This window comes from Corvus kubaryi, unplaced genomic scaffold (assembly GCF_017639235.1).
Source record: "Corvus kubaryi isolate FWS band 111438036 unplaced genomic scaffold, C.kubaryi_AGA036_p1.0 split1-131, whole genome shotgun sequence".
Classification (NCBI taxonomy): Eukaryota; Metazoa; Chordata; class Aves; order Passeriformes; family Corvidae; genus Corvus; species Corvus kubaryi.
The window spans coordinates 27,742,297-27,766,303 of NW_024582073.1; the positions used below are offsets into that span (position 1 = coordinate 27,742,297).

At 38.4% G+C, this 24,007-nt stretch overlaps 1 long non-coding RNA gene across 1 annotated transcript in view; it reads left to right on the forward strand.

The window, feature by feature from the left end:
• The first annotated feature begins 784 nt into the window (after window positions 1-784).
• LOC121676844 overlaps window positions 785-24,007 on the forward strand; it is a 39,716-nt gene continuing 16,493 nt past the window's right edge. Inside the window, exons 1-3 of the long non-coding RNA XR_006020627.1 lie at window positions 785-907; window positions 4,758-4,887; window positions 8,046-8,119. This is a non-coding gene — a long non-coding RNA (uncharacterized LOC121676844). The remainder of the gene's footprint in view (window positions 908-4,757; window positions 4,888-8,045; window positions 8,120-24,007) is intronic.

A 24,007-nucleotide genomic window follows, 5' to 3' on the forward strand; every position in this document is an offset into this window, starting at 1 on the left:
TGTGGATAAAAAAAAAAAAAATTTGCAAAAGGTAAGATTCCAGTTTAGAGATTTTTTCCCACAGCAGAACCCTGCGATGAAGTTAGCAAAGCTCTCACAGGCAGCATTTCCCAAAAATTGGCAATAAAACTTGTCTGCCCCACCCTAACCCAAGAATATGTGCTACAGTCATTCAAAAAAAATGAATTGTTGATGGTTGATATGTAATGGCTGAAATCACATTTAAGCTGCATATCCCAGGGATTTAGCAAAATTCAGGGTGCGGGAGTTTTGGAGACATCTTCTTTAGAACAAAGATTTAAATGCAAAAAAATACTGTATATGAGCAGAGACAGTCCAGTCCCACCTCAGGTCACACAATCTAACTTTCAATATTTTTCTGTAAAGTCCTTAAGGTGAGTTACTGAATTTCAGTCTACAAGAACTATTTGCTCCTGCTGAACAAATAACCTGTAATGCTACTGAAGCATGAGACAACAGAAGTCTTTTCTGGATGAATTTATGAATCAAATATATCTACTTGGAAGCTTTAAGATAAAAGAAACTTGAAACAGAAATATGAATCCTAGGCCTTGGTAATAGAGAAAAAAAAATTACAGTCCTCTGTGACAGCGGCTGATAACAAAAGACAGATCCATACTCTGCAGTTATTCATTAGAGCTCTTTGGTGCAGTGGTTCTTTTGCTTTTAGACAGAGAAAGGTTTGCTAGTATAAGATGAAAGAGACTTGTAACTCTTCTGCACAGTGTGCATATTGATTTTGTGTGCTTTGGGTGCAGGACTGGCTTTTGTACTCTGCTTCAGGCCACGATACTTTTCTGCACCCCACCACCTTCCTGGAGGACACAGGCTGGTTCAGATGGTCCCCCAAGAAGACCCATCATGTTAACAGGCATGAAAGATCCTGGTGAGACACACAGGCTCTTTATTCTTCAGATTTTGTTTCATATGTGTCTGACCTGTGGATAGCTTTACGCTCATAAAGCTTGCTGCAACACATTTTGTGTGTTTGTACATTACTGTTACATAGGTCTCCTCACAGAGAATATAAGCATTCCTTCTCATCCCTTTCATGTGTGCTTTTAAGGACAAGAAATTACGCTGACTGAGTTTCCAGAAGGGTAAATGTGTACATGATGGATGCAGTTCCATGTCCAGATTAAGACGTTCAAAAGTAGGTGTTGAAATGTTTATGATTTCAGTGTCTAAACTCTCATTCCAGCCCATTTCCATTTCTCAGTACAGACAGTTATGTCTGTGAAGGGCTCAGATGGTCAGATGGAATCATCCACATGGTGTAAAATGCTTCCCTAAATTCCCCAGCACTGACTGGATGGCCTCTCCTGTGCTTGGATACACAGTTCACAACCAGGCACCTACAAGGAGGCATCAACATTCAGAAGCTTTCATCTATAGTTGAATCCCACTAAATTAGTAGCAAAGGACATGGATACATAACATGGGGCAGAGCTTTGAAGAAATACCAACATTAATTACTTAACTATCTCATAGTAATTCCACTATTCAGCCCAGATAATTCATCATTCTAGGTAGACATCTTCAATGCTATGTTGCGGTGAGCCATGACCAGCCAAATCAAGTGGACCAAAAGGTCCATTGGTTTGATGCTTCCACAGCCCAAAATCCTTCAGCATTCAAAAAGCTGTGAAAAATATATAAATCCGTACCTTGCCATTGGCCACAGCCCTCCCCTCCCCTTATTTCTCATATTTGCTTGCCTTTTCTTCGGTTGTTAATTGGTCCTTGTTACTCCTCCCTGCCTACTCCTTCCCCCCTTTGCTATAATTCCTTCTCCCTGCCTCGGTAACACTCCCTGGCTGATGTTCCATTGGTTGCTGCGTGTTTTCCACGCCCATATTGTGGAGGTACAAGACCCCCTGCAAGCCACGCTTCTTCGGCTTTCTCCGTGCATTTTTCCTCTGCAATAAACCCTCTCCCCCCATGAAGGAGTCCCTCCTTTTTTTTCCTACATCCTTCTCTCACCTTTGCCACTGGTGGGCAAGGTGAACCCAACCCGAAGCTTCGCCTGTCCTCCCACACCGCAATCGGTTTCGGTCCCTCCCCACTCGGAACAGGCAGAAGATTGCCCGGTGCCTGGGACAGCGTGCTAGCCAGAGGGCACCGCAGCAACGCCAGAGCTGAAAAATCTCCTTTTTTTCAAGGGGCATCCCAATAGAAGAATGATCTCCTAGCTTTTAATACATGTAAAGTATCATTGGCATAAAAAGTTGTGAAGTCATGGCTATTGTTAGGCATGTGCCTCATCTTGGCTGACTTTTCCCAAGGATATCTAGATCATGAAGAAGACTGAAAGAGAAGCGAGCATTATACATTATTCAAGGTTAGTTAAAGTACAGACTTGATTGCTTTGACATTCCAAAAACATTTTATTCCAACCCCCTACTAACACATAAAAGACAAGCAAAATCCTCTGTTTGAAATGAAAAGGTCAAGGAAGAGTTAATTTTTTCTGTACTCTGCAGAGTTTTTCGTGCATGTCCCAGACAGATACCTGTTCATGTTATCAAGGTCTTTATATTATATCTGTGATTTCTGCAAAACTAATCTCATCCACAGTTCCATATCTCCAAAACACTGCTCAAATCAAGGAGGTGTTTTTGCACCTATAGAGATAAATTAGCACTCCTTTTGATTAATTAATCTGAACTATTTCCACATCTACCTCAAGACTGTGTTAATTGTGCACAGAATGCCTCCTCAACAGTATTGCTTGTAAAAGGAGCCTTGGATATCAAACTCAGATGTAGGTATTTATATAATCAAGATAAATATCTGCTCAGATGAATCTCTGTCCATCAACAGAACCCTAACTCCTCCTCATATTTTGCACCTACCTGTAGGGAGAAATCTGGATCAGTGTTAACAAGCAAATGATGGGCACTCCTAGGACGCATCCCAGAGATTTCCATCTGTCCCAGAGTTTTGTGATCAGGGTACCTCCAGTCCACACCTGAAGCAGTATCTTCCCTATCCCCAATTACTTGATATCTGCTGCTTCAGGGGCAGCTCTGAGCTCTCTGGCTTATAGGAACAACAATTGCAAGTTGACCTCTTCCATAATTTCCAGTATTCTAATTTATCCCATATATCTTAGACTGAATTTAGAATACCTCAAGGAGAGGTCACAAGGCAGGTGACGGATCCTCAGAATCGTATATGTGCCCTTCCAGTTGTAGGCCAGGTCAGAGCGAGTTCTCTCTTTCTGAATTATTAATTCCTTTAAATAATTAGCAGACATGCCACTCAATTATCCTTGATTTCCACATCCTATTTAAAGGTCACAAGGTTTTAGAGTCATCCTTAATTTGGCATAAAAATTATCTGTCCTTCTCAGCTCTGGCTTTACATCCCTGCAATCTGAAAAGCACAAAATTAACTTTGACAGCATTAACTCTTTAGTACAGTGGAGTGTGCATCCTTTCTCTGCTTTCACTCTTGGCCAAAGACATTGTTCAATTATTTAAATTTAAAGAAAATTAGATTTCTGCAGCTGTTTTAAATAAACTATGCCTCTTCTCATAGATCATATTTCAATATTTATACTTATTGAATGTATTAGGACAAAAATGATGTCAGAAATTGTAATACAGCAAAAAATCCTGCTATACTGAATTCTCTCCTCCTTTATCCTTGTGAGAGTTATTCAACAATAGAAGATAACCTGATTTTATTTTATTTATTATGTCCTTTGGGTCACAGAGAAATGTGATTTCTCACAGACCAACTGAGCTTTCAATATGCAGAATAAAAAGCTGAATATTCTTAGCTATGCCCCATGACTGATTGTTGTCCTTTCTTCTTTTCTCTAGGTGATGCCAAATTAAATTGCCTTCAGTAAAAACATATAAAATATAATTAACCTTAGCAACCCAGTTATCCTCAGAGTCCTTTATTTCACCGAGTACAAAGTGGAGAGAAACATTTCTTCTGTACACTTACTAAAAATTCAGTGACAAAACACAGAGTTATCCAAATTTTGCTGTACCATAGGTAACAATACTGAGCTAATTTCAAACGTGTAGCAGTGGTGTGAAATGAGAAGCTTTTGTGAGTTTGGGTTGTTAGTTCAGTCAGTATTTTCAGTCAGTATTTCCTTATGAATTGATTTTGTGGCTTGAAAAAACCTCAACAATTAGATTGAGTTGTAGCTCTGTCACTGATTGTGTTGGAGATCCTGTGCACATCCCTTTTCCTGTGTGTTTGTCACTCCACCACTCTCCTGTTTTACTGGAGTGCAGGGAAGATTAGACAGCAATTTGATATATAAATTATTGCATGATTTTCTGACATACACAACATACCAACAGTCTGGCATCTCTAGAAATGGATCCTACCAGTCCCCAACACTGCTGGTCACGAGGAGAGAGTGGCTGATTATTGTCAGAGTAATCAATAGCTGGCTGCAAGGAGCTGTGTGGTTGCCTGCTCTCTGTTATAAGGAAAGATGAAGAAACTGATTTGGAAATCCTTGGACTGTGTTTTAAAGCTGAGTGCCAGTTATTATCAGATATCCTTCTTCCATTTGGCAGTTTCAGTAAAACCTCGGGAAGCAAATCCTCTACCCTCAGTCTTAGAAACCCATAAGCTTAACACTGAGATGTTGCCTTAGGACTAGGCAAAAAACCTAAAGATCCTTATTTTGGGTTGTTGTTGCTGTCATGTTTTCAACTATCACTACAGCAAACTATTGATTAAAATTCTGAATTTATTTACAGGATCTGCAAATAGCAGTTGTGAGAATGCACCATTTATTTACACCAAATTAACTGAGTGAATTTCCATTGGACTGAAGTTCCATCAAATACCTGAATAACACTAAATGTAGATGGTTGCAGAGAGCCACAGGTGAGTCTAAACATCTCAGGAGATCATAATGTCACCACTGGATACCACAGAACTCACTTACTGTAGCTGAAGCTTAATTGTTATTATGGTTGAGTTTCATGTATTAAGGCAAAGACCAGCTTTCCCGAACTCTTTTGATCACCACATTGTCATGAGCTCATCTGAGTTATCTTTGTCATTCACTTTGAATCTGGAATAAGTAAAATTCATTTATTTTCATAACATTTCTTTCATACCTGATTGTTCTTCATTTGTCTTTTCTATTGCCATTGAAGAGACAAAAAAAAAAATCACATGTGATGGACAGTTCATCACTCAACTGGGCGGGCTGTGGACACCTTCTTTAATGATACCAGGGGTACTCCAAAATAGTTCTAAAGTTCCTGGAGAGGGTGAAGGACAGAGAATAAGTCCTATGTTTCCTGCAGAAACTCCATTCCTCTGTAAATAATAAATAATTTCCAACTGGGTGTTTCCAAAATTATCTCTTACTCTCTACCTAAAATGATATACAAGGGATTCAATCAACTGCTGCGTCCATAAAACTTAGATAGTTATCACTCAGAAACACAAAGCCCAGAGCTGCAATCAAATCTTCCCTCTGCCAGGCTCTGTGTAAATAAGCAGATGTGGAAGGCACATCACAGAAAGCACAGATGAAAAACCAGACACAATCTCTCTGCCTCCTTTATGGGGATAATCCAGAAAGATCAGCACACTCCCGAAAGCAGCTGCATGTGATCATGTTTATTCTCCACAGCACACAGAGGGGTCCACACTGTCCTATCACGAGCCCAAGATGAGCATCTTTCAGGTCATATCCAGCCTTTCAACAGGCAGCATGACAGCCTTTCTGGGGAGGCTATGGAGATCCACAGGCAAAGAACAAAATACAACAAAATAAACCCCAAATCACGCAGCACTTTGCTCCTTGGCTGTAAGACTTGAGTCCTCTGAGTTTCACAACTTCACGTGTTTGGGAAGTTTGAACTCCTGCCTGAGCTGGTGGCCTTGCTCTGATCATGGTGCAGATGCAGAAGTAAAGAAATTCATTTGCTGTCTCCTGGACACCAAAGGCAGCAACAACACACGGGCCATGCTTGCAAATTCCCTTTCCTTGTTTCATCTGTTGGCAAATGCCCCTGATCTAATACCCCTATCAGCAAATTTTATATTTCATTACCCAAAGTGAATTCACAACTGTGACTCAAGGAGCAAAAAATTCAGAACAAGCCTGTCAATCGTGTGTTTTCAATCCAGGTTAGAAGGAAGGAATCACTGTGATAACTAAAGGCAGGAAATATCTGTGCACAGCACTGCTCTCATCATCCTCTGTCAGAACTTGCTTTGATTTGTTTTCATATTCTGTTATGAATAAGTGCTATACATTGACTATTATATGTGTCTGGTTTGATTTTGAGACTGTTTCCTTCTGTTAGATGAGAAGGGGCTTGACTGGAGTGTGTGGACATAGTTTAGTAATTTAATAAAAATATTTTCTATGCATGTATTAATGAGCACTTCTAAATACCAGTACTACTTTATGTATTAATCAACAATTTTGAAGACCAATAAGGGGGTTTTTATTTGGTTTGCCTTTTTTAAGAGAAACCTGTGTAATAAATGCTGAGCCACTGCAAAACTTTGAAACGCAAATGTAAATCCAACAAAATACACACTGGTAAACTCAAAAGGAAAAAAATCAAACTGAGGAAGGGGTGAGCAAGCTAGAATTGCTATTTCAAAGAAATGGATACTGTAGTACTATATATTAACTCTATTTTGGAGTGTATTGCGGTATCATAACACCCCAATTATCTGGAAGAAGGGATGCACTGATACACATCTTTTTATAGCAGCAAGTCCTAGAACACTATGAACTCATATTGCAGGATGTTTTCTCAGCTGTCTGATTATTCTGTTTTATGAACCAGCTTTATTTGAAGGATGCTTTCTGCACTCAGTTTCACTGTGGCTTAGGCTCTGAGAAATTTCCATTACATTGGGCATCCTGGGATTTATTGAATAGAAATTGCTGCAGAGAGAAGGACTTTGGCTTCTCTCTAAAGCTGGGACTAGTAAGGTGAACCCCTCACTTCCATAAAGCCTGAGGCTGTATCCACTGCTGATTGCTCTTTTTATTTCTGAGTTATAAATGCTACATAGCAGCTTGAGCATCATTGTGGTTACCACAGCACACACACAGAGAACGAAGTGACATTCTGCTCTTTGAGTCACAGTTCTTGCAAGTACATGTCAGACCCAAAGACAGCTTTATTGAGACACAGCCACTCTCAGGAGTGCAGCAGTGATGGTAATTTCTATAAACTGATGGGGGATTAGTTTAGTAAGCATTTATTTTGTCCATCCCTCAAATATTACAACTTTTCCTCTTGGCTTACCTTAAGTAAAACATGACATATGCATCAATAAATTGGATGCCACAGTCTTCTGAAAACGAGCTCGATAACACATGCATCACATGCTCTTCTAATTACTTCTGCCTTTGCAGTAAAATCTGCAGGACAAGTTCAGTCTTTAGATTCCAGTTAAAACTGGAACTACTCATCAGCACTGGTAATATTATTATTAATACTAGTACTATTTATTAAGTTTGCAACAAAGCAAAAAGTGACAGAAATTGAGGATCTGAGAATCCACTAAACCACATTATCAAAATCAGTAGCATTTCCAGTGGACTTCTCTGCTTTTCAGATCAGGGTGTATGTCCAGGCCCTATACTTAGTTTTCAATGACATCTGACACAGAAGAAGTAAAAATTGAGGGATTTGATCTTCTAGTGCTGGATATGTAGATTCAGTTTTACCCATATTAAAGAAGCCTGCCAATAAATAAATAGTTTTTAAAATGTTCTGAAATTACAGTGTCATAGAATCAATTAGGTTGGAAAAGACCTCTGAGACCACTGAGTCCAAATTATAACCAAACACCTCCATTTCAACTACTGATATGTCCAATCTTTTCTTAAACACCTTCGGGGTCAGTCACTCCACAATCTCCAGATAATTACTTCAGATTAGCTTCAACTGAGTCCCATTTCAAAATATTTTTTTCTTGAAAAATGGCTTCATTTAAAATTATGAGAAACAGTTAATTTAAAGCTTCCTAATGCACCAGTTTTATTTTATTTGTTTCAGTTCTATTTTCTAACTACCAGCAATGTATGATCAGTGGAAATTAGAAGACTCCAGTAACATCAGTAAAAATGCTGGTAAGTAAAAGAAGTCAGCCTGATAGTTGCACATGATAGCAAGCCCTTCAACTTTTCTATTTAGGCTTGAAAAATTGCAGTTTGATGTTCTGAAAATTTTTTCCTCCTGATTTTCCTCCTTCCACCTGCTGTAAAATGTAAACAAACCAAAACACGGGTGCTCTTTTGAGATGAGTATTTACAACCATGTGAACACCAAGCTTCAGTGTATCACAAGTGTGACATCATTTATTCAGAAATGCTTTGAAAAATTGTATTCTCCAGATTTTCTGCATAAACAAGAAGGATCTGCTCATTTTAAAAGTGAGCTGATTCCTATGAAGCACAAGCCATGCTCCTGAACTGTCAATTCAAGGGATTCATTTAGAGCCAAGAAACTTTAAGGCTGTCTACTTGACAGGAAGCATATTTTATAATCTTTCACTTCTCCCATTGTGTAGGAAGCAATTCTACACTGGTAGTTTAACTTCCATCTACAAAGAACAATTGTTCTCTTCATGAAGTCTGTACTGTTTTCACTTCAGTAATACACTGCAGAAATTATTAATGGCAGAAGTTACAGGAAGAATGGTGTTCTTATAGCAAACACTGCCAGTTAAATGCAGACAAATATTGGTTTAAAGGTATATAATTCCTAACATCTGGGAGGGGGTTTTTTTTGGTTGGTTGGTTTGGTTTTGTTGCTTCCTTGTTCCATTTCCCGCTTCTCTTTTCTGACATGCAAATATCTTAAAAATCTCTTCCATGTAGCTGGCCAGATCTACATAACAACATTCAACCAAAAAATATAGATCAAATCTGTATTTGTTGCAGTATTTCTGAAAGAAAATTACTAAAACCATATTTCAGGACTTGCCATTAGTGGTAGGAGGTGGTAGTAGAAGAAGGATTAAATATAAATTCTACATGATTCATAGGGTTACATGCTAAGAAATTCCAAGACCAATGTAGAAACAGTGCTGGGAAATCCCAGGCTTCCTTATTCCAGAAAAATATACTTCTGAAGGAGATTTTAAGTGAAATCATATTTTCTCAGCCTCTGCTGTTCTGAACCAGGGTGTCTTTCCAGGGCTCAGCTACTTTCTAGGAATTAGGCACTATTTTGGCAACTCCAGTTGCTTTGAATCCTTTTGTAATTCACAGTCTTGTTCTACATGTTCCTAGGCAGGCTCCCCCATGACTGAGTTGCTTCTCAAAGAGTGGACAATATTTTTATCACATCCTCCTTCAGCCACTTATAGGCAGATTCAGTGTCTTGCTCCAAAAAATAGGATGAGTTATGTATTTAATAGATGAGAGTTTAAACCTGTGATTCCTATTTTCACACAAATATTTTACCCCTGCGTTCAAGTTAACAAAAACAGCAGTGAATTGAAGATGCTCTGAGGGCTGGAGCATCTCTGCTATGAAGAAAGGCTGAGACAGTTGGAGTTCAGCCTGGATAAGAGAAGGCTCCAGAGAGACCTTCCAGCTCCTTCCAGTGCCTAAAGGGACTGCAAGAGAGCTGGAGAGGGACTTTGACAAGGGCCTGGAGTGACAGGACAAGGGGGAATGGCTTCACACTTAACATCTAGATGTTAGTAGAAATCTTTAAGGCAAGATGAATTTCATTGGAATTAAAAGCAGTTTAAAATATGGTAACACATTTCAGTAAAAAATAAATAAATTAAAAAATAAATAAATTTGTCTTCTTTCTGTTACTTTGAGGGCTCTGTGAAAACTAAGAACTGAGAATAAGAGAAATGCAAGTACAGGTACTAGTAATTTACAAAAATAATAATAATTTTTTAAAAAGCTGATTTAAAATGTTTGAAAGTAAGAAATTTGAAATTATGTACATGAAAGTAAGGCAATGCTAAAAAGAATCAGTGCAAACTTAAGAGGACTGCATCATACAAATAAAAGGTAAATGAACACAGCCAAAAGAAAATCAGTCTATGTATCTATCAAAACAAATAAAGGACAGCAAGAATAGATAAGAGATTCCTTTTAGCAGAGGATTTTGTCAATTACAGAACTAACCAGCCACGGCTGAATAACATCCATGCTTGGATGAAAGATCACTATCCCAAATCAAGCTCTATAGAGCAGCCACAAATAACTGTGTGCTCAGTTCAGCAGTTATTTTACATGAGCTGAGCTCATCCCTCCGTTCTCCTCGTAGCCCCCAGGCAAACTCACTGTTTATGAGGCACAGAGGTGGCACTGCACTTTTCCCATTGGGTCCCACCCCACTTTTTTTAACTTACACTCCTTTTTCTGAAAGAATTAGTTGATGAAATGATTACGTTAGAGTCCTGTTTCTGTGTTTATTTCCTACTTGCTCTGCTTGTGTGTTTCCAAATTAGATTATAAATTGCAGGTTAGGACTTCCCACCACATATGTGAGAGTACTTTCTGCTAAACTACTTTACTGCAAAGAAAAGGCCCTGGAGGCATTGTCTTCATAGGTGTTGAGTTTTGAGGTACTTAAAAGTCCTGGAGTACTTAAAAGTTATGGAGACCCTCTGAGGCAAAAGGAGGTTCCCTGCAAACTCACTGTTGGGTTGTGAAGCTCTGGAATTAGTACAGAGTTCTCCTGAGAGCTGTGGTGCTTTTTATTCAACACCTCCCTCTCTGAACCTGATGAAAACATGTGAAATGCATTAACCCATTTTTAACTAAAATACTTGACCATGAATGTATTTTACATCTAATGAAACTGCAGAGATACAGTTCTTCAGGACACCGATTGATACCTGTGTGAAAACCTTGCCTTAATTTTCAGTTTTCAAAAGAGCAGTTTTGGTCCTGTCAATATGAGGCAAAGATGCCACCAGTGTCCATTCTCCTCCTGCAGTTTTTTCTACTGGCTTCTCTGCATTCAGACACTGAATCATCCACCTTCCTGCAAGATCACATGCTCTATTCCTGCCACAATCAATATCCATGTTTAGGATAACACTATGCTAAGAAATATTAGATTTTGGAAAGACCTGCCTGGAAGTTGAGGAATGGCAACACGAAAGCATCAGAGGAATTTCCACAGAGTACTAAACTGAAATGTATGGGCAAGAGTAGGCAGGTATTTAATCTAGGCTGCAAAGCATTTATAATTAATTGCTAAGTAAGCCCATTGAGGGCATGAGTCAACTTCATTTTGATCCAATTGTAATCTCCTGAGAATATGACTGACACTAAAAAAGTCTGCTTTTGTGAGTCCAGGCACAATCATAAGATAGGGGCTAATGTTGATGATACAGTTAGTCTGACAGGTTGAAAAAACTTTAGTTAATTATGATCTTAAAATCCTCAGAGAAAACTTCTAAATGTCTTACTCTATGTTTTCCCAGGGAATACTGGGATGTATTCCTTCGTTAATTTTTTTCTTACTTGTGCAAGGGTTTTTTCCCCACTAGTTCTATTAAATGACCTGTCAGAGGGAGTAATGAGATGAGTATTTAGTGATTAGCTTGCTCACTTTGCAGTGTGACCTAAACTGTGGTTTGAGTTTTAATTGCATCACCACACAAAGACTTAAATTATTGGTCACTTAAAAAAAAGAGAGAGGATAAAAACACACATATGAAATTAAAGTAATCAAAAAACATCAGTAATCAAAGACATAGCCTTTGAAGGATTTGGGTGAGAGATGTTGCCACACAAACAATAGTTCCAGAAATGTCTCAGCTATGAAGAAAATAAACTCTACCCCAGACAAAAACAACACAAGAGATAATAAAACCTACAAATCTGAGTAGTATCCACTGCATTTAATTTTGGGCATCTGGCATGTGGACCTTTATCTCTGAAATACTGGTTTAGGTTGCATTTCTAAACAATGGAATAAAGAATGGCTTTTAATACTTTCTAACATGAACAAATAAAACTTGTTACAAAACTCCCACTGTCTTTTCTTCACTGGCTGCAAACAACAACTTGAGAAGCAGCTGAGATGTCGTTCTGAGTATCTGAAACAGAAAGAAAGATATCCAGTGAGGAATTTTTAGATAAGGTTAAGGTCTACCAGAGGATATATTACCTACTGCCATCCCCTACTTTTGCTTTCTTTGAGGACTTTTAGAACATGACCAATAGTCTTGACGTGTCAGAAAGAGTGAATATCCCCTGGAAAAAGAAACAACCTCTCCCAATCTGACACCGCTGAACACATGGTAAAAGTCTGCACCACTTATCTCAGCTCTACTGCTGGCAACAAAAGCTTTGGTTCTGTGTCTTGCTCTCACCTTGCAGCTGTGCAGCCAGGAAAGCCATGAAGATAAAAAATTGAGTCAGTCAAGGACTGTGTTATCAATTTGCTGTTTAACTGACTTGATCCCATTCTCAGCACTGTTAAAATTCAGATGTGTACGTTTTATCTATTAAATAGATAGGTGCCAGGTATCGCATTTTTCTCACCTCGTAGAAAACATAGGGTTTGTTCAATATCTGACCAGTTTCCTCTATTTACCATGGATCACCCTACCTTTTCTTATTATGCTGAGAACCAGGTGCAGAACAGGCAATGTGTTTATATGTTGGTGTATATACATGAATTTTTGTATTTACAATGTCAATAATGATTCATTCTCCTGAAATCACAAGTGCTCTTAGCAGTGGTCTACTGAGATTCATCACAATATGTCACACAGCAAGAAAATGCTCATTAAAACAGCAAGAGAAAATACTAATCTTGACTCCTAGTGGCAAGTATTTTGGAGAGAGTATCATTGTTTTGGCCAAAAACAAATCAGTAGTAAAGACACAATCTGTTCTCATCCTGCAATCCAGACAAAATGAAACTGCTGAAGATCTTTATTCTTCAGTTATCAATGACATTTGGGAAGATTTGGGCTATACTAATGTTTTCTTTATGTTCTCTTTCTATCACCTAAATCCTTAAACTTGCAAATTACTTTATATGTAGCAAACACATAATCTAAGAAATTAATCAACTTTTGATTTTCCAAACACATGAACCAAGACATTCAAATTTAGCTTGCATTGTAGCAAAAGATTCATTGCAGAGCTGAAGAAAAGGAAAAATAATCCCTTCTGGTCTTACTGCTTTACATCATGCCACTGCATTTCTTTTAGTGCTGTTCACCTTCCACCTGCCAGTGTGCCAGAGTCTTCCACATGAGGAGTTTTTTATGTGGTGTAACTTAACGATTGGAGTTTTTCCTGAAAAATCTAGGAAACACAGAGATTTGATGATTATCATAGCGTGGTTTGTGTGCATTACATTGATGTCAGCTATCACTAGAACACATGGAGCAGCTTTCACTGGAATTTGTCTTCCTTCAAGGCACAAGCAGAGGATCACCACAGTATGGCATTTCCTTGTTCCATATTCCACTGCAAAGAAAATCCTGGCTTTATTTAGGTGCTGTGGGCAAAAGAGATATAAAATAGATGCAATTAAGTAAATAATTACAACAGCTTGTAAGAAAATTTGTAGAATGTGTACTCCTAGTTGGCTGGCAGAACTGTATGGGAAACTGGGGAAAGAAATTTGCCAAAGCCTGAGGTGCCTCTAGAAGAACAAGTTGCTCTCAAAAAGCAAGGTTTGAAGATTCTCAGAGGAATAAATCAGCCTATATTTTATTTTTGCTTTTTGTCTCATGGAAAAAAGAGCAACTCCATTTTAGTAAGATAAGAATCATTAACCCTTTTTAGCAATGAAGACAAAATGGATGTAAGGAATCATCAATTTGAATTTGGCTTCCTTAATCTGTGTCAAACACTGCCTTCAAAACTGGCTGTCTTGACTAATTTGGTTTTCCTGGAGACTCTGGAAATAGATGTCCTTAAGAAAAGATGCTCAAAACTCTCGAAATGAAGTCAAACTGACCTAGAAAAAAACTTCTGGGGAAAAAAAAGAGGTCAGTGTTGACTATTGATGGATCTCCCTCTTTGTAATTGTTTCTGAGAATCTTATTCATCAGTCTTCTTTGAGAACATTATGGGGGAAAATGGAAGGCACTTCATCACCACAGCCTCCATTCTGGTGCAGATGATCCATTTCATCTGCCATAACAGAATCCTAAAATGGATTGCAGCCTAGGAAAATACAGAGGGAAAGAAGGCTAGCCTTCAATTACCATGATTAGACTACAAATGAAAAATAGATCTAATTTTTTTAAAAGTGCTTGCATTTCATTTTGTGAATATTTACAAAAACAAAGTGAAACAAACAAGCACAACATCTCCTAACCATAAGTACTTGCGATATTTCACATTGCTGTCTCTCCAGTATCTTGTCCTAAAATCCTATTTAGGTCAGAATCACCTGGTCATTGAAACCACTCTCTTGCAAGGAGCTAAACACTCTGGAAATGCCAATGCTACATATTTAGGATAAGAATAACCTGGAAGAAGAATATGTTCAAAGATTTCCATAACTTAAAAACCCACTGAATTAGGAGCAGTTGCCTGCGTGTTGGAAGATCAGACTTCAGAGCAGGGGAAAGGAGTTTTTTTTTTCTCTAAACTCAACTGTTTCTGATCACTAACCTGTTGTTAAACAGCTGAGAGCTCCCTGTTCATGTAAACAGTGCTGTGGTCTCATGGTCTGTGTCACAGGAGTAGCACATAAGGGACATTTGTCTTACACCAAATCTCTCATTCTAAGCAGGTCCAATGTTACCAATATAAGAACTTTTGTTATGACCTAAGCCCATTATCAAATTTTTCATGTTTTCCATAGTATCCTTCCTTCACAATTTACCAAGGTATCTCTTTGCTGTGAAATTTTATCACTTACTAATATGCTGAAAGCATTTCTGAAGCTGAAAAAAAAAAAAATTGATCCCAAATTTAGTCCAGTTTTGCTTTTGCAGGTAAAATAACTAGATTAATAACAATCACTAACTCTGTCTTTCATGCCAACCTTGTCTTGTAATTTGTTTAGCAGATGCTCTCTCTTTTTGACTGTGAACAATAACATTTCCCATATCTTTTTGCACTCATATAAAGCAAAAATAACTCCACTGAAGTCAATGCCTGTAAAATGGCAGATGGTAACAATCAAATGGGGAAAACATCTTCTGCTCTTTGCAGGAACGTTCAGTACATGGCAGGTACTTCCCAAATATCCAAAAAGAAGAATCTTATTTCCTCATTTTCTGTCCTGCATGTACAAATAGGATATGGGTGAGTCCTTACACCTTTCACAAGCAGAGGTTTTCAAAAGTATGTCAGAAATTCAGTTTATCAGAGTTTGTTCTTCTATTATGCCATCCATGCATTATAATTAAAACAGGGATTTTTCCCAATGGCAGGGGATTTGAAATAAGGTGATCTTTAAGGTCCCTTCCAACCCAAACTATTCTATGATTCCATGACTCTGTGTTTAGAATAACACTAAAATAGGCAAAGGATGAAAAAGGTTATCAAACAGGTAATGCTTGAGTTCATTTTGGGTGAGGCTCTTGTAACCAGTGAGAGGAAATGAATCCTTCTGAGAATTTTAGTATAGATAAAAGGGACAATCAAGTCATAGAGAAAGTGTTTGGCAGGGGGTGAACAGGTTAGAAAGAGCAGTGAAACTATTGAAAGGCAAAGAGGGAGGCAACTCTGTGTGAAACCCCAGTTATGGCTTGTGGAATATAAAATTTCCTCCAGACTTAGCAGATGTATACTCAATTCCAAGATCTCAGGATTTCCTATGTGAAATGGGGTGACTCACATAATCTATCTGTATCTAGATTTTCCATCTGTAAAATGAAAAAAGAAGGGATGAGAGCCAAAACAATTTGGGTCATATGAAAGCAAAAATTGTATCTTGCAAGACATATGTAGCAATCTTAGTAATCCTTCTAATCTACTCAGTGGCTTTGGCTGAAATGCTCTCTTCAGTGTTACACAACATACTTTAAAATAGTTGTGAACAGCTGGGAGGAGACCAGAGAAGAGAAGCAAAAGTGATCCTAGAAATCTAGAAAATAGCACTCACTGGATGCTGAAGAAAATGTAATTTCTGAATCTTGGGAAAAGAGGGAATACGAAACCCAAGAGCAACAAGCTAACTGTAAAAATTTAAAAAGGCAACTGCAGGGAAAAAAAAATTAAGAAGAAGAAATAAAGTGTTCTCCATACTGTAGTGGATAGGGCAAGCAATAATGGTCAAATATCAAAAGGAAATTTGGAAATTTAGATAAAATTTCTGTTGATTCAGTTACTGAAGAACAAGCAAATGTTGTATGAGTAAACTGCAAAATCTGCATTAAAGGAGACTGTTACAGCTACTGGCCAGGAATGGCATGTTTGGGAGCTGCCACTGACATTAGTATGACCAAAGTTAAATATTTATATATTAAAAAATAAAGTTGCAGATCGTCATCAAGCATTCATGGTCCCAGTGTTGCATGCCAACAGGATGTCTACAGTTGTGTCAGGAAATGTCAGTCTACTGAAGTTTCATAGACTAAAAGACAAAGGTATCCTTCACTTCATTTCATTTCCGTTAGCTTTTTAAATGGAAATTAATTTAATTTTGCTACAGAACTGCTTCCTTCTTTAATATGTTTTGAATGCATAGCTATTACCAAAGGAGATGCTTCATTAAAATCTGCCTGTTTTGTTTTAGACTAAAACTCATAAAATTTTCAAGATTTCATTTAATCAGTTAAGTTGGAAATTAACGTCAGCACTACTTTCTTCCTCTTGTTATTAAGCGAATTGGACTGTTAGCAATTTCTTTACTATTTAATTTGGAGATATCTTCAAATAAACCATCAGTATTTTCAATAAAGGAAAGAGCTTTGAATTTCAGAGGTGAATCTTGCAAATAGTAGGCCATTATGGTCAAAACACTTTTTATTTCCTTTGAGACATGAGTCTACTTGGCACAGGGATTTAAATTATAAATCATGGATTGCACAGTAAAAAAACAAAATTCCTATAAATTGGATTTCTAACATACTTTTGAACCCCTGTTTGTGAAAGGTGTAAGTACTCAATTATATATCCTATTTGTACATGTAGGAATCAGAATATCTATGAAAAGAAACACAAAGTCAACAGGACCACGAGAAAGTCCTGGCAGAATAATCTTTCAGAAATAGCTCCTCTTCACTGCAAGGCAACTCTGTGCTCAGTCTACCTCCGACTGTTTTTCTTTATTTCAATGCTGAGAAGTGTTTCTTTTTGTGCAGTCAGCCACTGTCAGTGGAGGCAGTGAGTGCTCCCTGGGCTGAGGGTGATGTGCCAGGTGCATTCAAGGAGGTACTCTCTTCCTGAGGGATCCATCATTCGCCATTTGCCATAGGTATGACTGATATTAACAGTCTCCCCTCCGGGTCACTACTCTTTATTTCTAAAATTGTATTGCCAATAATTGTATTACCAGAATTTTTCAGTTTCTCTATTTCTTTAATTCCATTTAATCTGATTTCAGACTGCATATTAGTTGCAATAATCAGGGTATTCAGGACTTTGGCAAAGACCTAGAACAGTTCTTGTTTCCCTGTCTTCCTTTCCATCATGGGAACAGAGAGGGTCTCTTGGGGCCTCTTCTTCCAGATCACACAGTGTTAAGGTAAAACAGAATCATAGTCACAGAATATCCTGAGCTGGAAGGGACTCACAAGGACCATCCAGTCCAGCTCCTGGCCCTGCACAGCACCATCCCCAAGAGTCACACCCTGTGCATGACAGCACTGTCCAAACACTCCTTGAGCTCTCTCAGGCTGGTGCTGTGACCACTGCCCTGGGGAGCCTGTTTCAGTGCCAACCACCCTCTGGGGAAGAACCTTTTCCTAATACCCAACCATGGACCCTAGCAAAGAAAAATCATCTCAAAGACTCCAGAACAGTGATAAAAGCTGAACAACAGTTAAAGCTAAGACCTTTCAGCAGTCTCAGAATTTTGTGCAGTTTTTCCTAGAGTCTGTAGACAGACGTTTCTTCGCTGTTTGGCAAGGAGCTGGCTGTGTTGCCTGGTTCTGGTGCCAGGAGGCATTGCTGAGGTGATGTCCATTTGGTTAAAACCTCTTTCCCTCTCTGAAAACAAGAAAACCAAATCCCTTCAGGGTGGTGTGCTCATATTGCATGCAGGAACTGTGTTCTATCCCAAGCATTTCCAAAAATATGTTTGTTGTCATGGGCCAAAATCTTGCCTCTGGGTGTAGACAAACCCATATCCAGGCTCCATTTATCTTACTGGTATAACCTAGATTTCCTGTCCTGAGCTTGTTTGAGTTATTCCTTTCTTGAAACCTGCATTGATTATTTAGATGATGAGCACTTGTGACAGCAGTTTTTACACACTGGCACAGTAAATAATAATTTGGAATATAACAGTGAGTTATATTGCCCATAACCAGCAAATTACATTAATTCAGATATCTCCATAATGTCCAGCTTTGTCAGTGCTGATAAAATGGCCTGACATCTGTTAGAAGCCAGGATTTACATACAGAATAACTGCTTGGGACACTTAGGGAAAGGCTTTGCTCATATGGAAGGTTTCAGTGAAACACAGTGAAAGGAACTGAAGATGTGAATAGTCATAGGGGCGCCTGCACTGGTTATCGATAAAACATCTTAGGATTCTTCTTAAAGACTGGTTACTCATTTAGTATCCCCAAATATCCATGTTGAAACACATACTTTGTCCTCTGGGCTAGAAGGACAAAGATAATATTTCTTTAGTGTTCCTGCTTGTACTTCCTAAGTACTTTGAATATAAGATTTCCACAAAGTGTCTGGCTGTCCAAGACCCAGATAAAATGCATAAACTACTACACACTTCAAAAGCAACTTGTCTGACCTAGAACCTCAGCTATGTCTCCCACCACTGGCCTTATTGATGGGATTCATCTATTTTCTACAGTGCTTTTAATTTTTAACAGACTTTGGACAGAAATAGATCACTCTATTTCTGGCCTGTTTACACTTAGATTAAGTATTTGAATTGAGGTACCTTTGAAAGACAAAATGCTGTTGTCTGAAATAGCCCTTGGGCTTTTTGAGTAAAATACTGCAATAGACAAATCACGCCAGGATTACTTCATCAGCCAGAAATTTTCCCTCATGCATGTGAAGAGTGACCAACAGGTTATCTGGGCACTGAGACTTTAATGTACCCAGTCCTGGACAAACAAAAACCCCCAGTTATTTAGCCTCTATATAGAAATGGCTGCTATTGCAAAACAGAGATTTAAAATGTAAATTTTACTCGACTTCTCAGCAATGCATCATCTGACCTGAGAAAAATGAAGTCCCATACATTAACTTATCTGGAATTGCACAGAAAAGTATGGAATGATTTATTATTTTTCTACCTGCACTTTTTTTCAACAGTATTTGTTATTCATAGCAATAGAAAATCATGTTATTAATATACAGATAGACTTTAACTAATATAGCAATTATATTGACTCAATATGTTAACATACTGTTCTTCTCACTGCCTAACAGAATTTCTTCTGCAAATCCCGTGTGTGGCTGCCCACTATTCCTTCCAAATTCCACGTTCTTCACAGCGTGTCTTGGCAGTACCTCAGCTGTCTAGACCAGACTAATAGTAACCATTAATTACTGCTATTCAATAAGTTATCATGTCTCAGCTGAGCTATGGCAACCTGCAGTGACGGTGCTCTGGTGTCCTGAAACAAGAAATAATGTATATTATCTCACATATGTCATGGCTTAAGAATATATGTACACACAATCACCACAGCTCTGCTGATGAATGGTGATTCATTAAATAGCTGTAATTTGAGTGGTACCTCATTAAGTAGCTGTAACTCTACTTTCTATCTCATTTTTATGTTTGTGAAAAAGAAGCATTTGGTGTCTTGTGATTAATGGGATGGTAGTTCACCAACACGGGACCTCTCGGGTACACAATATGATCTGTGTTACAGGTTCTGTGTTACAAGAATTAACCTTCCAAAAAACTTCAATGGGATTTTTGCTTCATAAAACTAAAATAAATTGAACTAAATTTTGCCATAAATTATTAAGTTTTGACCTAAGATGCGGGGAGTGTGAGAAGGAACTTGGAGAGAAGAGGGAGAGATGAAAACATGACACTTCCAAAAAGGTTCCAAATCAATTGGTGACCTTATTATATGGTATTCAAAGATAAGAGAATTTGCTGACCTGAAAATGGATGTAAAACTGAAGATTAATAATCCAGAATTGCACAAACCAGAAAGAAATTCCTGTAATGTCTTAATTTGTAACTGTGAATGGTACCCAATAAGACTCATTTTTCTTAACAAAGGCACTGCTATCACTTATTGTTAGCCTCTTTATTTGCTTAGTACAAGGCAATTTGCATTAAGAGCCTATTTTCCCCTCTTCTATGTTGTTTGTTTTTCAAATGAATTTATGTTCACGGTGGGAGGCATGAGAAGCCGTGGATTTCACCACAGAGAATAGCAAGTGAATGGCAAATTCCCTTTTTGGTTCCCTACTGATTTGCCAGAAGTAAAAAGATCATTTCGCCACCGTGCACATTCAGTTCCCATCATCTGTGGCCCCAACGGGGCAGGTCAGTAAAATGTCAGCAGTGCTGCCAGTTAGTGCTAAACATGCTGCTGATTTTTTTGGGATCTTCAAGTTGTGGATCTTCAGCTTTAATTCTCAAGTAAAAGCTCCCACTGCTGCCATGCTCTTTGCAGGCTGTCTCACTGATTTGCCTCTGCTTGACCTGATCTCTTCTCCTGGTCCCTGGCTGTTTCTGCCTCTTGTGAAACCACCAAGACAGTGATGACTCTAACTATAGTGTGCAAAGTGCTAAACTTATTGTAGGATTTCTTTTAAGCAAAAAAACCCAACCCAAATCTTCATCAATCATTGCTACAAATTGGTTTCACCTGAGTAGAATTAACTATAAGAATGAGGCTTTGCTTAACCCCTCTGTGCTGTCACAATTTGTGTTGTTCTCAGTGTGCAGGAGCTAAGGTTTGTTCACAGTCTCAACAGAAGTCTTGTCTGTCAGGTGGCTTTGGCACCAATGAACACACCTGATTCCCTTCCTTGCCTCTGTGCACATGTGATTTTCTAATCTCGATATTTTTTAGCAAGTTTTAGCCTACAAAGGTCACTTGGTATAATGGAATATGCACCTGCAGAGACTGGGACACTCAGTACTTGTTTTTTAACACTGGTCTATCCACAGCTTTTTTAGCTTGCTAGCATTCTATAGTGCAGATCAACATCCAGCTTTCCCTCAGCACCCTCCAACAACAATTATCATTCCTTGCAAATAAGATGCCAGCTCAGGTTGAGCAGACAGGCTATGGGCATGCTGGCATGTTAAATGCACCTGGGATTGTTTTCTCACAATAAGGCATGTAAATAAACCCTCTTCCTCCTCCCAAACTGCAAATTTCCACACAAACTATGGACCAAAACAGTGGTTTTGCCAGAGATGAGCAATTAAAGCATATCTACAGTCAGGTTCCAGTGTCAGGAATATTCCCAAGCATTGTTTAATTCAATTGTATAAGTGTTAATAAAGTGTCTACCAGCCATATGGGATTCCAGAGTTTTGATAATTAAGTTATTTGCATAAAATATTATGTCCAAATGCTCATAAGTAGATTTGGGATCCAAGCTTTTTCAGCTTCTGATCAAAGCCTCTGACTACTGAGCTATTCAGCAAACGAAGGCTGCCTGTAGTTGACTTCAAATAGTTGTTTTTTCTAAATTAAAGACTGTGGATCCCAATCAGAGGGTGACAGCTACTTCCAGCCCTGAAAAAGGCCAGCCTAAGACATAAACTCCAACACTGATACAGACACTTGATTTTAGGCATTTTCCTAAAGGCTTGGTGCCTGCAGACTTTTTCCATAGCCATGGGGGTCATGCAGCCGGTGTGGGACACGAATCTCCACCCAGAACGAGGATGTCCCATTGACTACTAGAAGAGAGCCCAAGGTGACCAATTTCCTCAGCTGACATCTCAGTTAAATATTAAAACCTAGGGGCAATGATTCTTTCATCTGTGGATCAGGGTCACAGGAAAAAAGCAACACTTCCATGTACAAATTCAAACAAATCAGGATCAAAGTTGTTTATTGATTGCTTAACAGCACATAATTAACAGGCAACAAGTAAATTCTGCATCTCGCATAAATATCAGCAATACAGCAGATAAAACCCAAACCTAGTCACTTACAGAATATTGCTGGATCTCTATAAATCTCTAAACAGCAAGAAAAATCCCCTGGGATCACATCTGTACCTTAAAGTTGGGTGCCTACATGTTGCATCATCCCATCAAGCCAGGTCAGGCTGCTCCACCTTTAATTTTTCTATTCAAACTGACTCTTCCTTTCTTCTTTTTTTTTTTTTTGGTTTTTTTTTTTCAGAAATGTGTTCATACTTCCCTGGTTTAATTTCTGTTTGAGATGGCTGATAGTTTTCTTGCCTTTTAGGGCTAGCTGATTGGGGAAAAAAACTTGGACAATTATGTGTGCTCTGTTCTTACTCATCCCTGCCTCATCAGCTTTTTTTCTAGGCTACATCTAGGCTACATCTAGGTAGTGGAGCAGGTGAATTCCCCCACCTGACGTGGTTTATTTGGTTTGTGCTTCACAAAAACATATCCCACCCAGGCAGCAGTGGTTGCAAATAGTGTTGTTCACATTGCCAGCAGAAATCCAACAAAAAAATAGATGCTGTATATACAAGATTCTCATTTGGGATTTTGGTCATATATTGTTTACACACCCAGACCATGACACAATGAGAAGAAATTAGTCCTGGCTACTTTCAGTGAAAAAACTGAATGAGCAAAATCAAGGTCTTTGACAATTTTATTGATATTTTTCCCTGTATCATAAAGGATTATTTCTTTAGGTTCTTCTGAGTAAAATGAAAAAAATTGCTATATAAAGAGATTTCACTTTAGATCCATGCTTTCTTATTTGTACAATTTCCAGACAAGGCTTGCCATGGGTAATTAGGTGGTCTTCTTATTTTAAGACAAGCAGTTAGTACTTCCAGTTCTTATTTTAAATTAAATGTGGATATGCATACATGTGGTTGTACGTGAATGTGTGTGTATATACATACACAGGAGAATCCCTTTCAGAAGATGTGATACACATCCCCCCAGAAACCCCCACAAACAAACAAAAAAACAAAAAAAAAGCCAAAACCACAAACCAACAAGAAACCCACAAAATAAAAATGAAAGGATGAGAAAGGAAAGGAAAAAGGAAAGGAAAGGGAAAAGGAGAGGAAAAAGGAAAGGAAAGGGAAAAGGAAAGGAAAGGGAAAAGAAAAGGAAAAGGGAAAAGGAAAGGAAAGGGAAAAGGAAAGGAAAGGGAAAAGGAAAGGGAAGGAAAGGGAAGGAAAGGGAAGGGAAGGGAAGGGAAGGGAAGGGAAGGGAAGGGAAGGAAAGGAAAGGAAAGGAAAGGAAAGGAAAGGAAAGGAAAGGAAAGGAAGAAAAAAAGAAAAGAAAAAACCAACGAACTTTCAAGTCATTCTTCAAATATGTGAACAAGTGTGAATTTGAGGTACAACATAAAGTAGATGGCATTGCTGGAGGAAAAAAAATAAGTAATAAACAGGTAGGACCAGAATATCAGAAGTGACTACTAGGCAAGAGTGCTGTCTTTTTTCAAGTGCCTGAAGTCGCTGTCAGTTTAAAAGAGAACAAATGAAACAAGTACAAGCCCTAAACTACTTCACCCTGCTCTAGTTCCTCAGGCAAAACCAGAAAAACGTCAGGACCAAAGAAGGAGATGAGCCCATGCTCATGACGAGGAGGTTTTCAAGCCAGAAAGCAGAAAAGGATTCCTTTGTGTCTGAAGAAGCAGAAAAAATCTCACATGCTTCAGCCTTGAGAGCTTTGAGTTTACTGTTTCTGTATTCAAGAGGCTTTAAACTCACAAAAAAACCCAAGTTTGTTTGTCCTGATTTTATTTGTTTCTGTTTGAAACT